The 23142-nt window shown below is 41.4% G+C and overlaps 1 protein-coding gene across 3 annotated transcripts in view; it reads left to right on the top strand.

Annotated features, from left to right (window-relative positions):
* The first annotated feature begins 8045 nt into the window (after positions 1–8045).
* PIK3C2A (phosphatidylinositol-4-phosphate 3-kinase catalytic subunit type 2 alpha) overlaps positions 8046–23142 on the top strand; it is a 103607-nt gene continuing 88510 nt past the window's right edge. For all 3 annotated transcript variants that reach the window (XM_024731560.1, XM_024731561.1, XM_024731559.1), the window contains exon 1: positions 8046–8145. The gene's annotated coding sequence lies outside the window, so the exon portion shown is untranslated. The remainder of the gene's footprint in view (positions 8146–23142) is intronic.

The raw sequence follows: 23142 nt of genomic DNA, 5'->3' as shown, positions 1-23142 counted from the left end.
TATATATATATATTTTACTAATCTCTAATAGAAATATAGCAATTCCTTCATTACTAATGTAGGCAACAAGTTATAGTAGTATTAGCTGTACCTGTGACTGTCACCAACAGATATACCAATAGATATTTCTATGTCACATTATAGCAGTTAAAAATATTTTGAAATAGCATTTATGCTCACACTACTATGAAATTATGGTAGTCACTAGATCTGCCAATGTCCTCCCTTTTGTCTTATTTCGTACATTAATAAGGATGTATATTACTATAGCAAATGCTGATTTAATATTCTGAGAACTATATTTTAATATAATTGGCTTCCAAATGTTTGTATGTAGAAACATTGTTCTGAGAAAGGAATCTATAGACTTTACCTGACTGCCAAAAGGGTCCATGGTACAAAAAAGAAAAACCTTTGGGTTATTGGGTTTGACATTAACTCCACACCCCCATGTATTTTTCCTTACTCACCCTCCTCCGTAGTCTTGAAGAGGACTATAGGGGTGACAAACGCTCAGACACGTTGAAATGCCATCCCCTAGGACAGCATGGTAGGTGGTTAAGAGCTTGGGCACTGGAGTCAACTTGTCCTGCTCCACCACTTATTAACTGTGTGACCCAGGGCAAGTAACTTAACCTCTCTGTGCCTCATGTCTGTAAAATGGCAATTATAATTTTTCCTTCCTCATAGGGTTATTGTGAAGAATAAACAAGTTAATCCATTAAGTCTCTTAGAGTCTAGCACATAGTAAGCTCTCAGAAAATGTTAGCTGCTCTTTCAAGTGCCTGTCACAGCTGTTTCTTTATGATATTTATAGGGAAGGGAGAGGAAGAGAGAAAAGAGTAGGCTAGACATTCCTCTTGTGAGTCATAGCCTACACATATTACTTTTATGATGCACAAAGTTAATATCCTTTTTTAAAGCACGCATAGTTCTTCCTTGAAAAGTTTCCAATTTAATTTTATGTTTTATATAATAAGTCCCAACTGAATCTTTTTTAATGCTTCCATAGCAGTACAAATGCTCCCTGCCCTTGGTTTACAAAAGCAGGGCTTACATTTAAATAATATTAGTCTTTCATAATTCATGCTCCTTTCTAAGCCCTTTAAGAGGTGAATCTTGGCTATGTCATTTTAACTGAAGGGGAGAAAATATTAAAAATAAATGAAAGTAGATTCATTCATTCATTCATTTAACAATTATTACGCTCCTGCGCTGTGCCAGGCACTGCTCTAAATGCTGAGGACTTAGTGATGAACAACACAAAGTCCCTGCTGTCACTGAGCTTACTTTCTAGTGTGGACAATGAACTAAAAGTATCAGGAGGTGATCAATGCTTCACAGAGCATTAAAATAAAGTGATGTTATATACATAAGGACTAGGTGGTTATTTTATATTGGGTAGTCAGGGAAGTTCTCCCCAAAGAGGCGACATTTAAGCAGAGATCTGAATAACAAAACAGAGATAGCCAATAAGGAGACAACATTCCACGCAAAGGGGAAGAGCTAGTGCAAATTCATTAGAGCAGGACTGAGCTTACCTGTTCTTATCTCTTTAGGAATGAAAAGAAGGCTGCTGTTGCTGGAACATAGTGTGCAAAGGGTGGAGCCATTCAGGAGAGTTAAACAGGGATGAGATATTGTGAGGTTTTGCAAGTAAAGGCAAGGTTTATTTTCAGTGCAATGGGAAGCTACTACAGAGTTTTAGTCAGAAGCGAGGTGATCTGATATACCATTTAAAAGCACTCCGAGATAGGGAAGGAGAGTTGAAAATTAATAAAGTCCACTTACTCATGGGGAATGAATTTAGTGGGGCAAGACTAGATATGGGAAGACTGGTTAGATGGTGGCTTAGACCAGGATTACAGCAGAGAGATGGCAAAGATGGTCAGTTTATGCGTTAGAGTATATTTTGGAGGTAAAGCCAGTAATACTTACTGATTGGGACATGAAGAAATGAGAGGAATCAAGGACAACTCCTGACCTTCTGGCCTATGTAACTGGGCTGATGGTGCCAATTATAGCGATGGATAAATCCTGGGGGAATGAGGGGATGAGGAAGTGGGAACAGATGTGAGATAATGAGTTGCAATTTCTCATTTAGTGCTCATCTTAATTTTGAGTTGCCTATCAAACATCCAAATGGAGATATCAAATATACACTTACACAAGTTTTAAGTTCAGGGGAGAAGGCAGGGGCTGGAAATATAAGTTTAAGAATCATTGGCCTAGGAATGGTATTTAAAACCACAGGACTTGATGAGCTCACCTAGTTAGACAGTATAAATAAAGAAAAAAGAGTTGAAGCCTAGGTCTTGGGGGCACTCCTAACTTTGGAGGTCTGATAAAGGGGAAGGAGCTGATGAGAAACTAAGTAAGCAGGAAGATAGAAGGAAAACAAGATGAACCTGGCATCATGGAAACTTCGAGAACAAAGTGCTTCCAGGAGGGAGTGATAACTAGTGTCAGAAAATGCTGAGTGGTCCAGAAGGGTGAGGACAGAGAATTGACCTGTGTCTTTGGCGAGATGTGAGTCAGTAGGGACTTGATAGGAGATGTTTCAGTATGTGGAGGGGGATGAAAGTCCAGGGGGATGAGAAAGTAGAGTTGGCAAATATGAGACGCTGAGCACGATGCCTAACAGTAAGAACTCAATAAACGGAAGTTATAATTACAAAACAATTTGAAAGCACTCTAAGATAGGCAGTAATTAAGGACTAAACTGAGTAATTGAATGTTAGGATTTTAGAAAATGGAGAGATTACTGTCAGCCACAGCGACCATACTTCCCAGTTAAAACTCAGGATCCATCATATGACAGTGGGTTAAAAAAAAATCTGTCAGTATATTTATGTGAACAAATTTGCAAAGGTCTAAGATTTAAAAAAACTTTCAGCCACCTACTTAAACAATTGCCTATATTGGAGATACTTAAGTTCCATGTATCCCCAAATACCCTGAGCCATTTTGAGGCCTCTGTACCTGTGCTCTTGCTTTTCCCTCTGCCTGAAACACCATTCTCCACCTTTACATGACTAACTCCTACTCATTCTTCAGGGTTACTTCCTCTGGGAAGCCTCCCTTGTCCTGCCCTCCCCTCCAGCGGGGCTGGGAGCTCCTGTCTGCTGTGGCCTCTCCCGTTGCGGAGCACAGGCTCCTGATGCGCAGGCTCAGCGGCCATGGCTCACGGGCCCAGCCACTCCGCGGCATGTGGGAACCCGTGGCCCCTGCATCGGCAGGCGGACTCTCAACCACTGCGCCACCAGAGAAGCCCCTTTCTGCACAATTTTACCATAGCTTTTACCACACTGTTTTGACATTTTGTATTTGTGTACCTTTTGTGGGTTTTTTCTGCTGTTTTGGGGTTTACTAGACTGCAGGCTTTCCAAGGGCAGTGTCAAGATTGTATTCACCGTTTTTTCCCTTGCACTCAGCCCAGCTTATGGCTGATCTCAATCAATGTCTATTGAACCCAAAAGAATCTAATACTAGGACTATGCTGGAATATCCTGGACACAAGTCCTTGAATGACTGATAACTAGCTTAAACATCCCACCGTAATCTTATAACAGGTTTATAATATGAGAACTACTCAGGACCCCATCCTTCCTCACTCCCTCTGAGTCTGCACAATTCCACATACTTCCTGAGCTGTTTTACAACACTTCCCAATAAACTTTTTAAAAAATCTTTTTTCTGATCATTCAGCTTCTAATCAAAATGTATTAGCATCCAGTGCTGTCTATACTTCATGCCAAAATTATTAAGCTCTCATATTTTTCTCTTCTAAGTTGAAAGGAATACACACTTATGGTAACAAAGCCAATCTGTATAAAAGGAATATATAGTTAAAAGGAAGGCTCCATTCTGTTGCTGACTCCCAGCCTCCCAGGTCCTCTTTATAGACACAGTCACTACTACCAACTTCTTTTGTATCCTTCCAGAGGTATCCTATGCTATTACAACACACTCCGTTGTTTTTTATTTTAATAAATTTATTTTACTTATTTTTATTTTTGGCTGCATTTGGTCTTCGTTGCTGTGTGAGGGCTTTCTCTAGTTGCAGCAAGTAGGGGCTACTCTTCGTTGTGGTGCGCGGGCTTCTCATTGCGGTGGCTTCTCGTGTTGTGGTGCACGTGCTCTCGGCGCGTGGGCTTCAGTAATCGTGGTGCATGAGCTTAGTTGCTCTGAGGCATGTGGGATCTTCCCAGACCAGGTCTCAAACCTGTGTCCCCTGCATTGGCAGGCAGATTCTTAACCACTGTGCTACCAGGGAAGCCCTTACACACTCTGTTTTTTAAAACATAAATACTAGCATTCCACAGATTATTTGCAGCCTGGCTTTTTCCTTTAACAGATAGCTTGACTGTAACCTCATGAGAAAAGCCTTGAGGCGAAAGTACCCACCTAAGCCATTCCTGGATTCCTGACCAAGAAACTGTGAGATAGCAAATTTTTGTTGCTGTAAACCGTTAAGCTTTGCGATAATTTGATATGCACCAATAGATAACTAATATACCTTCATCCTCTCCTCCTCTTTTTCCAGAGCTTCCCAAGTTACTTAGAGATATCTCTAGTAATGCTTTTAGAACACTACATCATACTTGTTTCTAAGTCTCTTTCCCCTACTTGACTATCTCCAAGGACAGGAATCCTGGCCCAGTTAGCTTTATATTTACCATGTCTTACGCAAAGTTCAAGCTAGAACATCATCACTTCCCTAGATTTTTGCAATAACCTCCAAACTGGGCTGCCCAAATCCCCTCTAGCCTCTCTCTGATCCATTCTCTACCCAGCCCTAAGAAATATTTTTAAAATGCAACTTGGGTTATTTGAGAGCTTAAAATCCTTCCCCTCATTCTTAGGATAAAGACCTAAATTTTTAATACAGCCTCCCAGGCCTGGCATGGTCTGCCTGCCCCATCACCACATATAAAGCCACTTCCGCTTTGTTCCCAGCACAACAGCAACACTGGTTTTTCATTTCCTCAGCTGAACCATGCCCCTTCCTCCCTCACTGTCTTTGCTCACACTGTTCCCTCTGCCTGGGATGTTTTTCCCCTCCTCCTCACTCAATTTCTACTCATCCTTTAGATTCAATGTCATTTCCTCAGGGAATGCCTTTCTGCTTTCCATTCTAAATCAAAGACCCCTATAGTTTTCTTTCATACCACTTATCACAATTGAGATTAAGTGATTGTTTAATTAGGTGTTTAATATTTGTCTCCCCTGGTGGACTCTCAGCTCTGTTAGGGAGGGGACACCTTGTCTTGTTCACTACTTTATCCCCAGCACAGACCATAGTGCCTGACATATTGAAAATAAGGGCTCAATACTTTTTTTTTCTTTTTCTTTTTTGCTAAATGAAACACAGGACAAACATTTCCTATTCCTTCTTCAAATCTTTTCATCATCTACACATTTAACCTTCTGAGTGTCATTCCTCTATGACAGTGTTATCTCCCTTAGGTAATGACTTCTGAGAGGTAGAGATCACAGCTTTTAAGTTGTATCATATAGGACCCAGCAGAGTTCTCCTACTGAGGTAGGGATACAGCTTTGGGAAAGGAAAGAGAATAGGTTTACTTATTAATGGCCTTTTGTAGCTACTTTATTGCTGTTAATATCTCTTTGGCCTGTTGGGGGCAGTGTGAAGTTAAAAGAGCATGAGGCATGCAGTCCCACCCAGCTTTGGATCCCAGCTACAGTACTTAGTAGCTGTGTGACTGTGGGCAAATTATTCATGTTCTCTGTTCCTCAAATTCCTCAGCTATAAAATGAGGATATCATAATGGTACCATTTTATGAGGTTGTTGGAGGGATTCTTGTAAATTCCTCTCCATGACTTGTAAAGCACTAAGAACAAGGACTGGCCTTAGCAAATGCTCAATAAATGTCAGCTACTATTTTTACCTGTGGTAAAACAAGGTTGCCCATTTCTCATTTGATACTGGAAGAAGTTTGGGAATATTTGTGGTGCTGTGAAGTTCCCTGTGGGAGGTTAGGATTGGAACACTTAAAAGTATAATGCCTCCTCCTCAATTCTTTTCTCTACCTTTAAATCTTAATATTGAAGCCAGTGGGAGAAGGGAAAGAGGAGAAACAGCTGCCAGGTATTTTCTATTTGGTTCCAAATGACAGCAGCACCAGTTTGCACTTTCTCCTAGAAGTTTGTGTTTCTATTGTTCACACGTGCATCTTCATATGCCTATTGCCAGAGAGATGAGATAAGCTAAGCAAGAGCTACCATTTCAGATTCTTGACACCTGGTAGTTTGTGAATGCTGCTTTTTTGGAATCCAGAGAACCATCAAGCTCCCTTTCTTCCTCTTCTTATTGGGACCCTTCTGATTGATCAAATCCTGTGAAGTATTGGCCATTCAAGAGCCATAATAAAACAGTAATAAAATAATGAAGTCTGAACTGCAACAAGGAACTCACTCAAGCAAGGGCCCTCTGCTGCTGGGAACCAGAGAAAATATTTCTCCTAAGAAAAATGTAAGAAGGATACAAAAAAGTCAAACAGATAATCTTCCCTCAAGACACAGTGTTCTCTCAAGTCCCCGTCCTTCTTTTCTGAAGGAAGGCACACTCAATTCTGGGGCAGAAGCTAGGAAACGAGCCCGAGACAATTGGTTTTCCCCTCCCCTTTTAATCTCCTGGAAGAGCTGCCAATTCTAGAAATTCCTCCTTTGATCAGAAGATAAAGCAGAACAATGCTGTAGCACTAAGCAGATTCCTAAGGGACATTCTTCGAGAGTGTGTAAAGCCTGCCTGGAAGTGTGTGTACATGGGGGGAGGAGGGGAGCTGGTGGAAAACCAGGAGTAGGAAGGGTGGGTGGAACAAGAGTTGGTAGCCACAGCCACAAGGAATAATCATATAGTTGCTTCTAGACTTCATAGAGTAGCAACTCCAGCCACTCTCATTTCCTGGGAGGCATAGGCATGTTTATTACAGTGATTAGAGGGCTTCATCCACTTCAAATCCTCCCTCCAAAAAAAAAAAAAAGACGAAAGAAAAATCGGATTTATATTCCACTACTTGCTGGAAGTGAGTTTTTACTTCTCTTACAGCTTTCTCACTTTTTTTTTTTTTCCGTCGGAGAATTGCAGCCCATACTAGTCTTATCACATTAGACTGGGAACCTCTGGAAGGAGCTGTTCTCTTACTGCTTAAGGGACAAAAAATACTATGGATTAGAGTCAGAACTGAGTTTGAATCATGCCCCCAGCTTCACCATCTGTAAATGGGTTTAATTTTCCTATCTGCTTAACATAGTCATGTAATTTTTTTAATCTAACATTTGAGGGCTAAATACTTTACAAGCATAATTTCATTCAATGCTCATGAGGAAAGTGTTATTATGGAGATTGTATGTGAAGATATTTTGTAATGTAGAAAAGAGCCGTCTGGCTGTGAGTTATTATTAGGCCATCTTCTTCACCTGGCTGTTATGAGGATTAGATGAGACACTGATGTGAAAGCACTTTAAACGATCCACGTGATGGGCGGACTACTAATTACACACCCCGCAGCACCTGATCCACTGTGAGGACTCGGTAAACGCTGGTTGGAGTGAACGATTTTATATCTTGCCTGTTCCCTTCAGTCCTCCAATCACAAACTAATCTCCTCGGGCCTGGGGCCAAAACAACGAATCTGGGAGCTGCAGCCCGGATGCAGGCGAGTGCAGAGTCCCAGGAGAGGGCACGGGAACAATAGAACAGTTCGGTGGTTGGAGCGGGGGGGGGGGGCACTTTGGACGCCGGGCCTGAGAGGTGGCCGACTGGGGTCCCCGGAGACCCCCTCCACTGTTCTGGGGCTGCACAGAGAGACGTCCTGAACCCGCACAGCACTCCTCCCGGGGAGCCGGAGCCACCCCCACGCTCCCCCAGCTAGAGCCTCACGCGACGCGCCCAAGCCCCGCCCACTCCTCAGGTAGGCCGTCCACACCAGCCAATCCACAAGAAGCCTGGGCACGGAAGGCGGTGCTTAACCGGCCGGAAGTGACGTATCTGCTTGGCTGGCCGCAGAGTCCGCCGATGCTTTCTGCAGCAGCTGAGGCGGCTGAGTGGAAAATGGCTCGGACCGTGGCGGCTGTGGAGGCTTGGGTTGCGGTGGAGGCAGAGGCTCAGGCAGCGTGAGGTGAGGAGCGGTAGGTGCGGCGGGGGCCGGAACCTGGGACCCTGCTCTGCAAATGCGGCGAAGGGCCCCGGGGATCTTGGGAGGGTCTCTTGCCGCGGCCCCCAGTCCCCCGAGTGCCCGCTTCTGACCCTCCGTCCCGTACTCTCGGCGCTGACCTAATCGACTTACCTCCCTCCGGGCCTTGTTTCCATCCAGGCCGTTGCCAGCTGCCCCTCCGAAGGTGCCTGCGTCCCACCAGGACCCTCTCGTCGGGGGCGGAGGGGGTCGTGCCTGGGAGTTAGTTTTGTCCCAAGGGGGGAGGATAAGCCACCCCCTGGTTCTCGGGACCCGGCCGGAGCCGCGATAGCCGGTCCTACCCTCTGGTCGAATTGTTGGATTCTGGCGACTGTGTGTGCTGCACTTCTCAGCTGTGACCCGCATCCCCCCACCCGCGCTGCTTTTCTCCTCCTTGTCCCATCTCCGGCTTTGGGGGCGAACGATCCTTTTTCTCCAACCCCACCCCCACCCCGGTTCCTTTTTTTTTTTTTGCCGCGAATCCTCTCGCTTCGGGGAAGACAGTATTATTTCAGTGTGTATTTAGTGCATCATCTTTCTGGGAGGGCGGTCAGATTAAAAATATTTGCTTAACTCTTCCTGAATGACGGAGGAACAATAAATAATTGAAGGGAAAAAAGCTCATGCTTATTTTCCTCACTAAATGGTTTGGCTTTAAGAACGAGATTCTCCAGCTGTGGAATTTTTTCTGGGGGGAGCAGGGATTGAGGAGGGAAATGAGGAAGGAGAAAAGTAAGTGAGGAATAAAGTCTGGAGATACAGAACGTGGAAGAGAGAGCCTGTGGTAGTTCTTTCCCTATATTAGCCTGATGGAAGTTCAGGTTGTAATTATATTTTTATTTTGAACTGTGGGTGTTGAATTGGGTGTAAGGAAGGAGGCCTTTCTCTGTGAACAAGATTACTTCTTAGAGAGGTACCCTAAAATCTTTCCAGGTGGGTGTCAGGCAGAAAAGTTATGTTGGGAAAATTGTGTAACATACTGGAGCAGCAAAGCCACAGATTAGAAGAGATGCAGAAAAAAGAAAGCTATTCTTAGAAGAGTGGTGAAGACGTAGTATAAAAAGAGGGACGGCCGTAGGGGGCTCCAGGAACACTGATTCCAGGAGAGACTTTGTACCTTTGCCTCCTTGGCTTGTGGTTAAGTTTCCACATAAGACACCTCTCAGCAACTCTGCCAGGGCTGGGGCTGATGCTCTTATTCGTAGTAGCAAATTAGACCGAAGTGCATTGGTTGAGGTCTGTACCGTCGAAGATAACTGCTTGTTGAATATTACCAGTCTTTGAGTACTGAAAAGCATTTTGACTGAATTACTTAACTCAAACCTAATTCGTGAGTGATTTTACATAGGCTTGAAGTAATTTTGCCTAAATTAATAGATTCTAAAACAATTTTTTCTTACGAAAATCTCTGTTGTGATTTGTGTTCTGTATGCAATGTTGCTTGCAGTTTTTCTTGGCAAGCAATATAGTGTTTCCGTCCATAGGTTTCACAACTTTTTCTATTTCACGGAATATAAAAGTTGGAATGCTTGCATTCTAGAAACTATAACTTTATGTAATTAGTTGTATGTTAAGCATATGATTCTTTGTTTTTCTCTTCTGTAAATGGTTCTAAAATTTTCAATTAATTGGAGATTGCTGCATCAGTTTCCATGTCCAGGAATCGTTCTTTATCTAGCCCAATGTTTTTGCACTTAGTAAGCACATTAAATAAATGAACTTATACCTAACCAAGAGTATTGAATTTCCCAAGAGTTCAGAGTTCTTATCAGAGCAAACTTTTCAGAGCAACAGGGTGAAGCACTTTTTTTTTTAATGTTTTGTAACTTGTGTTTCTTTGATAATATAAATTATCCGTTTTTATTGTATTTGCTGTATTCCAAAAATAATTTAAGACAGGTAAATGATAAAGGTGAATGTTTTAGTGCAGTTCATTCACACAGTACACGATGTGATTTGTTAGTTGTACCTGAGTAAGGCTAAGAATTGACCATGTGGAAGATCTTGTTTTCAGAGGGCCTATAGGGGTGTCTGGTACAGCAGTGGTTCTAGTAATAGAAAAATGAATGAGATAGTGCTTGTCCCCAGTAAGTTCTCTAGTCCATCTGGGGGAGACAAACACAAATTATAACAGTATGGTTATAAGGGCATATAAGGGTTGTGGATCCAAAACACTGAAAAGGATGTGATCGCCTGGGCTGAGAGATGGAGAGGGAATGAGTGCATCTCATGAGGACAGAGATGCTCAAATTGAGTCTCAAAGGGTGAATTCCTTTTATTAATGAGGGCAGGATAGAGGTTATCAGCTTCCAGACCCTGCTACTGTTTAGTACCTCTGGTACCTTGTGTTTTTCATTTGAGAGTTGGACTACATCTAAATCACTGATGTCCAGTAGAAATATTAAATGACAGCAGCGTATGTAAGATATTGTACATTTTCTTGGTAAATCTTGAAATCTGGTGAACATTTTACACTTACAACATATCTTACTTTGGACTAGCTACTTGTCAAGCGCTCAATAGGTGTTTGTGGTTAGTACATACCATATTAGACAATGCAGATCTAGCATATGAAAATTCTGCTTTTCTGTCTTGGATTCCTGCTTGAAAAGGAAAAGCAACTCCTATGAGAAATCTATAAATGTAGTAATTTATAATTTCTAGTCATTTTGATAGCAGTCATACATGATGTTCTTTTGATCGGAATTATAGTCATACTTGAAAATGATGTTGCTGTAGGACATCTTTCAGGTTGTTCATAGGGTTTTGGTTGGGACTAGAAGAAACTTTGTTTTCCCTGTGTCTGGTGCAGTCACATTTTGAAATATCTTTATTTTGTGTTTTTATATATACTTTGTATCTCTCCTTGTCTCTGCAGTCTGTTATTTATAACGTGATGGATTCAAAATACAGTGAGATAGTGCACATGGACATTTTAGGCAGTTAAAAATGGAGATTTGTACAATTTTAAACTACATTTTGGATTTCTTAAAAATTTTAATTCAGCTATTTGGGTACAAAAGTGAATGGGGTTTTTAAACACTCTTGATTTTAATAGATTAGAAGGCAGTTATTATTGGTTTAGCAGTGTATTTATCTTTTAACCTTGAGAATGAATTAAGATACTATAAAATGAACATCCCTACTGTTAAACATATGGCTTTCTGTTAGTCTTATAGTACAAAAGTTACATTATTGATAAATGATGTGCAGTGCTGATTCACTTAATTTGTTGTGCATTGAGCTTGGTTTAAAAAAAAAAAACAGAGGCTTATTTTAGTCATGATAACTATGACTAACAATGATAAAGTGGGCTTCCCTGGTCACAGTGGTTCAGAATCCGCCTGGCAATGCAGGGTACACGGGTTCAAGCCCTGGTCCAGGAAGGTCCCACATGCTGTGGAGCAGCTAAGCCCATAAACCACAACTACTGAGCCTGTGCTCTAGAGCCTGCGAGCCACAACTACTGAAGCCACAGCTACTGAAGCCCACATACCTAGAGCCCGTGCTCTGCAACAAGAGAAGCCACTGCAATGAGAAGCCCAAGCACCGCAACCAAGAGTAGCCCCCGCTCGCTGCAACTAGAGAAAGCCTGCGCACAGCAACGAAGACCCAACGCAGCCAAAAATAAATAAATAAAATTAAATTAAAAATTTTTTTAAATGATAAATTATATCCTTACATTTGTATTGATTAATGATTATAGAGTAAGTAATGCTCCCCTCTCCCGCAAACCTTATTCTCTGAAATAAATGGGGCAGGTATTTTCTCATTTTCTTGAAGAGGAAAATGAGACCCAGTGAAGTTGTGACTTGTTTAGAATAATACATTAGAGGTATTGCTTGAATTTACAGTGTCTTACAATGCTATGCCTAGAGTTCTTTTCATTGCATCTCTTCTATAGTACTTCAGTGTTTAGATACATAGCACTTAACAGATTTTGAAGTGTGTATTAATGGGTACTTCCTGCCTTTAAGGAATTTATATTCCAACTTGGAGAGACCAACTACAGTACATATAGCAGAAAGTAATTTCGTTATTAAAAATTATTAATGGGAAAGAAAAAATGTAAGGGGTAGTATAGTTACATTTAAAATAGATGAGTTAACTAGGCAAGATGTTTGATTTTTGAGTAGAGGGTTTAGATCTTAAACTGTTACTATAGGAAGAAGGTGATGAAGTATTAAGGACAGAATTATTTCATTGTACAGGGAACAACTTGGGGAAAAACTTAGATAAGAGAGAAAGTATAGCTTTAAGGAAGGATTTGCAAAGCTTATTTAAAAAGATAAAGGCAAGACAGAGGTGAAGTAGGAAATGAGAATAGACATCTGCAATATAAATTTAGAGGCCAGTGGTCAGAACTTTTATATTATTTGGATGGTTCAGGAAATCTTAGCACGTGCTGTGAACTTGTTGAGGCTTGAGTAGTGTGGAAGACGTGGCTAAGAGTACGGAAAGAGAGGTTGTTGACTATAATGAGCAGTAGAGTAATGTGAGTTCCTGTTAAATGAGTAGGGATTTGATAAGAATTTTACTATGAGAAAAGAATAGGCAGTGTTCATAAAGGAAAATTGGTTAAAAATTTTGCAATATGGGTAATTCTAATTGAAACAGGTCATTTTTTAAAAGAGTATTTTCCTATAAAAACTGAAATTGGCAGTTTACTTTCAGAAAATACTAGTAGAAGCAGGAAGACGTTAAGTATTGTTAAAGTTCTACTGTGGAATGTGGGGAAAAAGCAAAGGCAGTCCTTCTAGATAAAGGGGTGGGGAATATGAGAGGAGACAATAGAAGGAAATCAAAGGTAAGAGGTACTTACCTTCTGGTGAGGTGGGAAAAGAACATGGATGTCGATGGGAGAGATACATGCACTTAAATACCTGCCTAATTAGGGAACAGGAAAACACTTTTTCAAATGTTTTATTTGCAGTTTTGGAAATTATGCAAAGCAGGTATCCCCCACCCCCCGTAAACTCTAAAGGAAACCTAATTACCTGTGAACAAAACCATAGTGCTATGAGTAGCCATAACCAGATTGATTTATTAAGTCACTTTATATGTGTTCATAATGTAATTTATAACCGTTCTGACTCTTCTTTTGAGTTGTTTTTTTTTTTTTTTAATTTATTTTTGGCTGCGTTGGGTCTTCGTTGCTGAGTGTGGGCTTTCTCTAGTTGTGGCCAGCGAGGGCTACTCTTGGTTGCAGTGCTCCAGCTTCTCATTGCAGTGGCTTCTGTTTGTTGCGGAGCTCGGGCTCTAGGCATGTGGGCTTCAGGAGTTGTGGCAAGTTGTGGCACGCGGGCTCAATAGTTGTGGCGCACAAGCTTAGTTGCTCCGTGGCATGTGGTATCTTCCCAGACCAGGGCTCGAACCCATGTCCCCTGCATTGGCAGGAGGATTCTTAACCGCTGTACCACCAGGGAAGTCCCTTCTTTTTAGTTTAGTGTGTAAGTGTTTTTTAGACTATAGCGCTGAGTTGGGAAATGTGCTCTTTGTCTCGAGACTATAGCCTGGTTTCATCTGACTGGATCTCATGATGACATTTATCAGACTGGAATTCTGCCTGTATTAAAATACATGACATGGGAGCTTCCCTGGTGGCGCAGTGGTTGAGAATCCGCCTGCCAATGCAGGGGACACGGGTTCAACCCTGGTCAGGGAAGATCCCACATGCCGCAGTAGCCAAAAAAAAAAAAAAAAAACCTGAACAGTTACAGTGTCATGTGTCATGTCATGTTTTTGTTTGTTTTGTTTAAGTCAGGTTTATTGATATATAATTTACTTATAGTAAAATGTATCTGTTTTAGGTGTACAGCTCTATAAAATTTGAGAAATAGTGACAGTGTGTAACTGCCACCATCACAATTAAGATATGGAATAATTCAGCCGCTTTAGAAAGTGTCCTTTTGCCCCTTGTAATTGTTCCCTCCCACTCACCCTCCAGTCTCTGGCAACAACTGATTTTTCATTTCTATATTTTTGTTTTTTTTTTAAGTTGTTGGGGGTAGGAGTTTGTTAATTAATTAATTTATTTTTGCTGTGTTGGGTCTTCGTTTCTGTGCGAGGGCTTTCTCTAGTTGTGGCAAGCGGGGGCCACTCTTCATCACAGTGCGCAGGCCTCTCACTATCGCGGCCTCTCTTGTTGCGGAGCACAGGCTCCAGACGCGCAGGCTCAGTAGTTGTGGCTCACGGGCCTAGTTGCTCCGCGGCATGTGGGATCCTCCCAGACCAGGGCTCGAACCCGTGTCCCCTGCATTAGCAGGCAGATTCTCAACCACTGCGCCACCAGGGAAGCCCCCTCATTTCTATAGTTTTGCCTTCCAGGAATGTCATGTAAATTGGCATCGTACGGTACCTATAGCCTTCTAAGTCTGGCTTCTTTCACTTAGCATAATGTTTTGAGATTCAATAAACCCTTTAAAAGAAAGAAACCAAACTAATTTTTAGAACAATTTTAGACTATAGAAAAATTGTTAAGATAGTACAGAGAATTCCCATGAACTCTGGACCTGGCTTCCCTTATTTTTTTTATGTTTGTAAACTATATTTGCTAATTGTCAAAAACACAAGATTCTAGAATTAAGTTTTTTGTGTGGAAATTGTGTGAAGGTTTCTGTCATGATGACTTTCTAATGACTTTTATTGTAAATTATATATAACAGAATTTGTCATTTAACCAATTTTAAGTGTACAATTAATTCAGTGACATATGTACAATGTTATGCAACCATCACCACTATTTCCAAAATTTTTCATCACTCCAAACAGAACCTCTGTACCCATTAAGCAGTAACTACCCATTCCCCTTCGTCCTAGCTCCTGGTAATTGCTAATCTACTTTCTGTCTGTATAACTCTACTTAATTGCCAAGATATGGAAGCAAGCTAAGTGTCCATCAACAGATGAATTGGTAGAGATGTAGTGTATACACACACGCACACACACACACACACACACACACACACACACACAGTGGAATACTACTGAGCCATAAAAAGAAGGAAAATTTGCTATTTGCTACAATATGGGTGCACTTGGAGGATATTATGCTAGGTGAAATAAGTCAGACAGAGAAAGACAAATATATGATATCACTTAAATGTGGAATCTAAAAATACAATAAACTAATGAATATAACAAAAAAAGAAACAAACTCACAGATATAGAGAATAAATTAGTGGTTACCAGTGGGGAGAGGGAAGGGGAGAGGGGCAATATAGGGGTAGGGGATTAAGAGGTACAAACTATTATGTATAAAATAAGCTGTAAGGATATATTGCACAATACAGGGAATATAGTCAGTAGTCTATAATAACTATAAATGGAATGTAACCTTTAAAAATTGTGGGGAATTCCCTGGTGGTCCAGTGGTTGGGACTCGATTCTCTCACTGCTGAGGGCCTGGGTTCAATCCCTGGTCGGGGAACTAAGATCCAACAAGCTGTGTGGCATGGCCAAAAAATACTTAATTAATTAATTTATTTAAAATTAAACTAATTTATTTATTTATTTTGCCTGCATTGAGTCTTTGTTGCTGCACGTAGGCTTTCTCTAGTTGTGGTGAGTGGGGCTACTCTTTGCTGCGGTGTGCGGGTTTCTCACTGCGGTGACTTCTCTTGTTGCGGAGCACTGGCTCTAGGCATGCGGGCTTCAGTAGTTGTGGCACGCAGGCTGTAGAGCACAGGCTCAGTAGTTGTGGTGCACGGACTTAGTTGCTCCGCGGCATGTGAGATCTTCCCAGGCCAGGGCTTAAACCCCTGTCCACTGCGTTGGCAGGCAGATTCTTAACCACTGCGCCACCAGGGAAGAAGTCCCTAACCTTTTTAAAAATTATAGTCATTCTAGTAGGCATGATGTGGTATCTCATTGTGGTTTTGATTTGCGTTTCCCTAATGAATAATAATGTTGAGCATCTTTTCATGTGCTTATTGGCAGTAAGCTGCCTGGTTTTTTTTGGCCATGCCACGCAGCTTGTGGGATCTTAGTTCCCCAACCAGGGATCAAACCTGCGCCCCCTGCAGTGGAAGTGCAGAGTCTTAACCACTGGACCGCCAGGGAAGTCCCTAAGCTGCCTTTTTAAATGGTAGGAACAGGGACTTGCCTGGTGGTCCACCTTCCAATGCAGGTGATGTGGGTTCGATCCCTGGTTCAGGAACTAAGATTCCACGTGCCGCAGGGCAACTAAGCCCACACACCGCAACTACTGAGCCCACACACTCTGGAACCTGCACACTACACTGAAAGATCCCGCATGCCGAAACTAAGATCCCACGCAGCCAAAAATAAATAAATAAATATTTTTTAAAAATGGGACTTCCCTGGTGGCGCAGTGGTTAAGAATCTGCCTGCCAATGCAGGGGACACAGGTTTGAGCCCTGGTCTGGGAAGATCCCACATGCCGCAGAGCAACTAAGCCCGTGTGCCACAACTACTGAGCCTGTGCTCTAGAGCCTGTGAGCCACAACTACTGAAGCCTGCGCGCCTAGAGCCTGTGCTCCGCAACAAGAGAAGCCACCACAGTGAGAAGCCTGTGCACCGCAGGAAGAGTAGCCCCTGCTCGCTGCAACTAGAGAAAGCCCACATGCAACAATGAAGACCCAATGCAGTCCCCCCCGCAAAAAAGGTAGGAATGTACTGATGGTTGTTCCAGTAGTTGAACAGGTGTAATGCATGTCTCTTGAAAATATTTATTTATTTGGTTGCATGGAGTCTTAGTTGCAGCAGGTGGGCTCCTTAGTTGCAGCACATGGGCTCCTTAGTTGTGTCAGGTGAGCTCCTTAGTTGTGACACCAGGGTTCCTTAGTGCGGTTTGCCAGCTCCTTAGTTGCAGCACATGGGCTCCTTAGTTGTGTCAGGTGAGCTCCTTAGTTGTGACACCAGGGTTCCTTAGTGCGGTTTGCCAGCTCCTTAGTTGCAGCATGTGGGCTCCTTAGTTTTGGCATGCAAACTCTTAGTTGCAGCATGCGTGTGGGGTCTAGTTACCTTACCAGGGATCGAACCCGGGCCCTCTGCATTGGGAATGCAGAGTCTTATCCACTGCATCACCAGGGAAGTCCCGTAATACATGTATTTTTTTATGCCTGTTATACTAAGAGTATATGTATATTACTTTATTTAACCCTGACTACACTGTAAGGTACCTGTGTTTTACAGATGAGAAAACTAAGACAAAGGCAGATTAAGTAAATTGTTTAGGAATATACAGTAAGAGGGAGGTCTGATATTTGAGCTTGGGTCTTGCTGCTACTTCATTTTCTTCTCTTTGTTATTACTGTTGTTCTATAAAACTAGTAATTTCATGCATTTGATGTCATGTGAAAATAGAATTTTGTTAGCCATAGAAATTGATGGAGTTTAGGAGAAAAATTCCAGCAGTATTCATGTCAGTTTTTCATTATTATTCCCTATTTGGTGATTCTCAGTTGCAATCCAGTTTTATTTTTTCCTACCTTAAGCCATGTTGGAAATGGAGGCATATACCATAACAGCACAGAAGCTTACTGTTGTTTGCCATGTTGAAATTGGGGTAATGTCAGGGTATATTTAATGATTCATGTTAAATGAATGAACAATAAAGTAGTCCAAAGTTCAGTAATTATCTTCACAAAGCAATACTACTGTTGGGATTCTGGGTTAGATTGAAAACTGCTTTGTCAGTAAAATGTCTTTGAACAGGAACCTCTTGCTGTGACAGTATCCCCCCCTTTGTCCCATTCCCAGACACATACAGTGATACGCATAAGCAGATATAGAAAGTTGTTCTGGATGAATGCTCTGGTTGTGAACCCCTTATGTGTAGAATGCTGCTCGTAAGAGCTGAAGGTGGTATAATGACTGCTAGTGCTTATTGGACTACAGCGTAGCTGTTGATTTTTGTCAAAATGGAAGAATTAAGCCCTTTATTAATTGCTTATAATATTGGGCAAAGCATAATTGTAAGTGTGGTATAGAGGTTAAAGAATGCAAGAGCCAGGCTCAGCTCATACATCTTTAAACCTGTGAAGAACCTTGGGAAGTCTCTTTTCTTAGCTTTTCCCATGACTTCACTCTTATGTCCAGGTTATGGTTCCAATTTCATCTTTTCCCTCATTCTACTATTAAAAATATTACCCCCCATCTAAATCATTCTCTATTACTTTTCCCCCCACATTTTATTTACTGTCTAAACTTATCTTTTTTGTTCGCTTGTTTAAATCAAGCCACTTAACATTTCCATTGCTGTCATCCTAATTCAAGTTATTACTGGTTCTTTCCTGTACCATTTCAGTTATTTGTTAATTGGTCTCCTGGTTTCCATTTTTGTTTTTCTTACATCTGTTTTCCATAGAGCAAATAGAGATCTTTGAACAACGCAAATCACGTAAATGTCTTTGCATAAAACACACCTGTGGCTTCCTATTACGCCTAATAATTGAATATGCTAGTTTTCCCCTCCTTGGAGTTATATTAAGTTTAATTATAAAAGTTCATATTGATAGATGGAGGTTTTAGGATTATTTTTTTGAGAGAAGATTTTTGATTTTGGATAATAGAGCTTGGTGGTTTAACTTATTCTTGATTCTTGTCAAAAAACATTTCACTAAAATTCCACTAAAATTAGGTTGAAGTAAGGAAGTTTTATTGTGGCATAACCCTAAACCTAGAAATATAACTCTGCACGTTTAATGTATCTAAATTTGGAAAAAAATGATTAAATTGTACAAGTGAAATTATTATAGAAACCTCCCTGGTTCTTTAGGAACAGACTCTCTAGATATTATATGTATATTTTAAAATTATTTATTTATTTATTTTGGCTGCATTGGGTCTTTATTACTGCGTGCAGGCTTCCTCTAGTTGTGGCGAGTGGGGGCTACTCTTTGTTGTGGTGTGCGGGCTTCTCATTGCGGTGGCTTCTCTTGTGGAGCAGGGGCTCTAGGTGAATGGGCTTCAGTAATTGTGGCATGCGGGCTCAGTAGTTGTGGCACATGGGCTTAGTTGCTCCACGGCATGTGGGATCTTCCTGGACCAGGGCTCCAACCCGTGTCCTCCACATTGGCAGGTGGATTCTTAACCAGTGTGCCACCAGGGAAGTCCCTAGATATTATATTGATTTGACCTTAACTCCACCAATGTTAGTAAAACCTGAAGCCGTTTCTTTCAGGTAGTTGTTTAATCGTATTACTCTGCAACCCCACTAGGTTAATTCTCTGGTATATTTTTATCTTATTTTGTCTTCGCAACTTGAGATTTGTTTGGTGATGTCTTTCTTCACTTATAGAAAGTTTGTGGCCATTTTCTCTTCAAATATTTCTTCTGTTCAGTCTCTCTATCCTCTCCTGGGACTCCAAATACATGTATGTTACACCATTTGAAATTGTCCCATAGAACTCAGGCATGCTATTTTACCTCTCCCCCTCTTTTTTTCTCTTTTAGTTTGAATATTTTCTTTTGATTTGTTTCTGAGTTTACCAGTCTTTTCTTTGTTGTTAAGTCCATCTAATTAATTCTTCATTTCTGATATATTTTTCCTTTCTAATATTTCTTTTTCATTCTTTAAATAATTTGTACTACTCTGCTGTAATCCTCCTCTGCTTCATGTGTATCATCTACCTCTTGTGCTAAATTTAGCATTTTCATGCTAATTACTTTAAAATTCCTATTTGACAATTTCAGCATTTGGGCCATCTCTGTGTCTGCTTATTTTGACTGTTTCTAATACCATGGGCCACATTTTCTTGTTTGTCTTATAATCTTTGATTATATGCCAGACAACTTATATAAAAGAAGAGTAGATACTGAAGTTTACTTATTATTTACTTAATATTTGCCTCCAAAGTGCCCTGTATTCTGTCAGGCCGTTAAATTGAGAAAGTTTGATTTATAAGTAAAATGGGTCCGTGCTCTGTTGCAGCTTTAATTTGATTCGATTCACCACTACATTGAAATACTTTGGGGCAGAATTATAACTTTCTCTTTAGCAGGATTTGGGATCTGAGCATTGACTTGATTCCAGAGATTTGTTCTGCAGCCTAGCTGCCAGCTTTTTAGGTTGCTGGGAAGTTTCTTTGTTCTCTAGTCCTGCTTTCTGTGTCTCATGAGATCTCTGTCTTGCTTCCATTACCCCAGCCTCTGGAGGGCAGCTGTCTTACAGTCTGTAAAGGCCTGGAATGCCCTGGGGGGCTTTTTCTCAGCTCTCCTGATATGTCCTGAGTCACTGGTAGCTGAGAGCTTGGAGTGCTATGATGGATTTCTCCCTGCTCACCTCCCCGGTCTTTTTTAGGGGCAGGTGGCTGCCTTGTACTTCAGGGAGGCCCACGAACCTCACAGGGGATCTCTTTCAGCTCTTCTGCCATGTCCCCAGCTTTCACTGTGCTAGCTGTGCCTTTAGTGAAGACCCATGGAAAAGATTTGGTGGGTGGGTACAGACTTGTTCACGGGCCCAGCCGCTCCGCGGCATGTGGGATCTTCCCAGACCGGGGCACGAACCCCTGTCCCCTGCATCGGCAGGCAGACTCTCAACCACTGCGCCACCAGGGAAGCCCTTATAATTCTTAATCTAGTGTTTTAGACCACTCAGACTTGCCTCTATCACTTCTCAGAATTGTAATCTGTCATGCTAGCCTACATGTGACTGTTAAAAGTCTGGCTTATTTCTCCTTATTCCTGTCTACAGTGCATTCCTCCTCCCCCTGCTGTATCAGGGTTGAGAGTAGTGATGGGACTGCTTCTCCTGTGAAGGGTTTATCACTTTCTGGAATTTAATTTATTTGGTTTTTTTATGTCCTTTACTCTCTGATGTCTTAAAACTATTTTTTTTAGCTTATTTAGATTGTTTTTTATTGTTGGCATGAGAGTGACAGTCTCTTGCCACTTTGTATATCCTAGTAAGAGAAAAACCCTCTATTACATATTTATCACCTTTGTTTTAAAATAGCCTGCAAATGATGAAATATTTAAAACTCTACCAAAGTATAGATAGTGAAAAGTAAATCTGGGCTTCCCTGGTGGTGCAGTGGTAAAGAATCTGCCTGCCAGTGCAGGGGACACGGGTTCGAGCCCTGGTCCGGCAAGATCCCACATGTCACGAAGCAGCTAAGCCCATGCGCCACAACTACTAAGCCTGTGCTCTAGAGCCCACAGGCCACAACAACGGAGCCCACGTGCCACAACTACTGAAGCCTGCACGCCTAGAGCCCACGCACCACAACGAAGAGTAGCCCCCGCTCGCCGCAACTAGAGAAAGCCCGCGCACAGCAAAAAAGACCCAACGCAGCCAAAAATAAATAAATTTATATTAAAAAAAAAAAAGGTAAATCTGCTTTCCATCATCGGCTCTTCCCAGCCCTCCCTTTTTAGTTATTGACTTAGTAGTTTCTTACCTCTATCACCTCAGTCTCCTAAGGTTTCTCTTCCTTTCCAAGTCAGACCCTTCCAACTATGCTTCTGATTCTCTTTTTCAACACTACCCAGTATCTGAGCTAGTATTTATCTTCTGTCTCTTGTGCCTTTCAGTCTTTGTGCCCTGAATCCTTCTCTTCAACCTACCACATGTTGAAATCCTTTCCCATTTTAAACAGCCATTCCTGACACCTCCTCCTGTCTACCTAGTTCTTTTTACTGTCAAAGAATATGCCCTTTTTACTTCTAATTCCTTACTTTTTCAGTTTTCTATACTTATGTAAATCACTAATGAGGGTCTGGGGGTGGGGAATGAGGAGTGACTGTTAATGGGTAGAGTTACTTTGGGGGGTGATGAGAATGTTCTGAAATCTGGTAGTGGTCACACAATTCTGAATATACCAAAAACAACTAAATTGTATGCTTTAAGTGGATGAAGTTATAATAAGTTAATTAGATCTCAGTAAAGTTATTAAAATAATCACAAATGAGGTCTTAAATCTAGAGTTTTTTCAGTCCTCATCCTGTGTCATCTCTGTAGTTTCTGACAATAGTGACATCTCCATTTTAGGACATCCTATTTCCTTATTTCTGTTACCAGTCTTTATACTTATCTGTTGTTTTCCTTTGACCTTTTGTTTCCTGGTTAAGTATTTGTGGCCCTCATGATTTCTTTTCTTCTCTCTTTGCTCTATACATTATCCCAGTTCAGTCTCTACTTTTATGACTTTATTCAGTTCTTTAGTTTTGCATAGATAAGAAGGTTCCTCTCTAGCCAAATCGCTCTGTTGAGCCCAAAGCCAGTATTTTATTTATTTATTTATTCATTCATTCATTCATTCATTCATTCATTCCAGTACGCAGGCCTCTCACTGTTGTGGCCTCTCCCGTTGCGGAGCACAGGCTCCGGACACACAGGCTCAGCGGCCATGGCTCACGGGCCCAGCCGCTCCGTGGCATGTGGGATCTTCCCGGACCGGGGCATGAACCCGTGTCCCCTGCATCGGCAGGCGGACTCTCAATCACTGAGCCACCAAGGCCAGTATCTTAAATTAGCAAGTAGAGATGAACTGTATTTCCCACAAGTACTTAAAATGGTAATGTGTTTCAGTCTGTCTAAAAAACATGTGGCTCTGAAGAACTGTTCTGAAAATATATACACATGATTTTCTTCCCTCAGAGAATGAAATTAATGGTTTATTATTTGGCACATTTAAGATGATTTCTGAGTACTTTAAATGAAAATGAATGCAACAAGAGTGGATTAAAAATCTGTTGTATCTCTTAGGTTAAAATATTAATTTTGAGTCTATTTTTGTGTACTCTTGAGTATGTTACAGAATACCGAAGACACTCCACAGTGAAGAACTGCTTCCTCCTTGTTCCAGGACTATTCTGGGTGCTTGGGGATACAAGGGTGAACCCAACAGATAAATCCCAGCTTCATGAATTTTATAGTCTAGTGGGGAAACATAGACAATAAAATAAATAAGTAAAATATACAGTATTTTGGATGGTGCTGCATGCTAAGAAGAAAATAAGTAAAGTGCATAGGCAGTT

Source organism: Neophocaena asiaeorientalis, unplaced genomic scaffold (assembly GCF_003031525.2).
Source record: "Neophocaena asiaeorientalis asiaeorientalis breed wild unplaced genomic scaffold, Neophocaena_asiaeorientalis_V1.1 scaffold571, whole genome shotgun sequence".
Classification (NCBI taxonomy): Eukaryota; Metazoa; Chordata; class Mammalia; order Artiodactyla; family Phocoenidae; genus Neophocaena; species Neophocaena asiaeorientalis.
The sequence above is the reverse complement of the archived record's forward strand: the minus strand, read 5'-3'. Positions and strand labels throughout refer to the sequence as shown.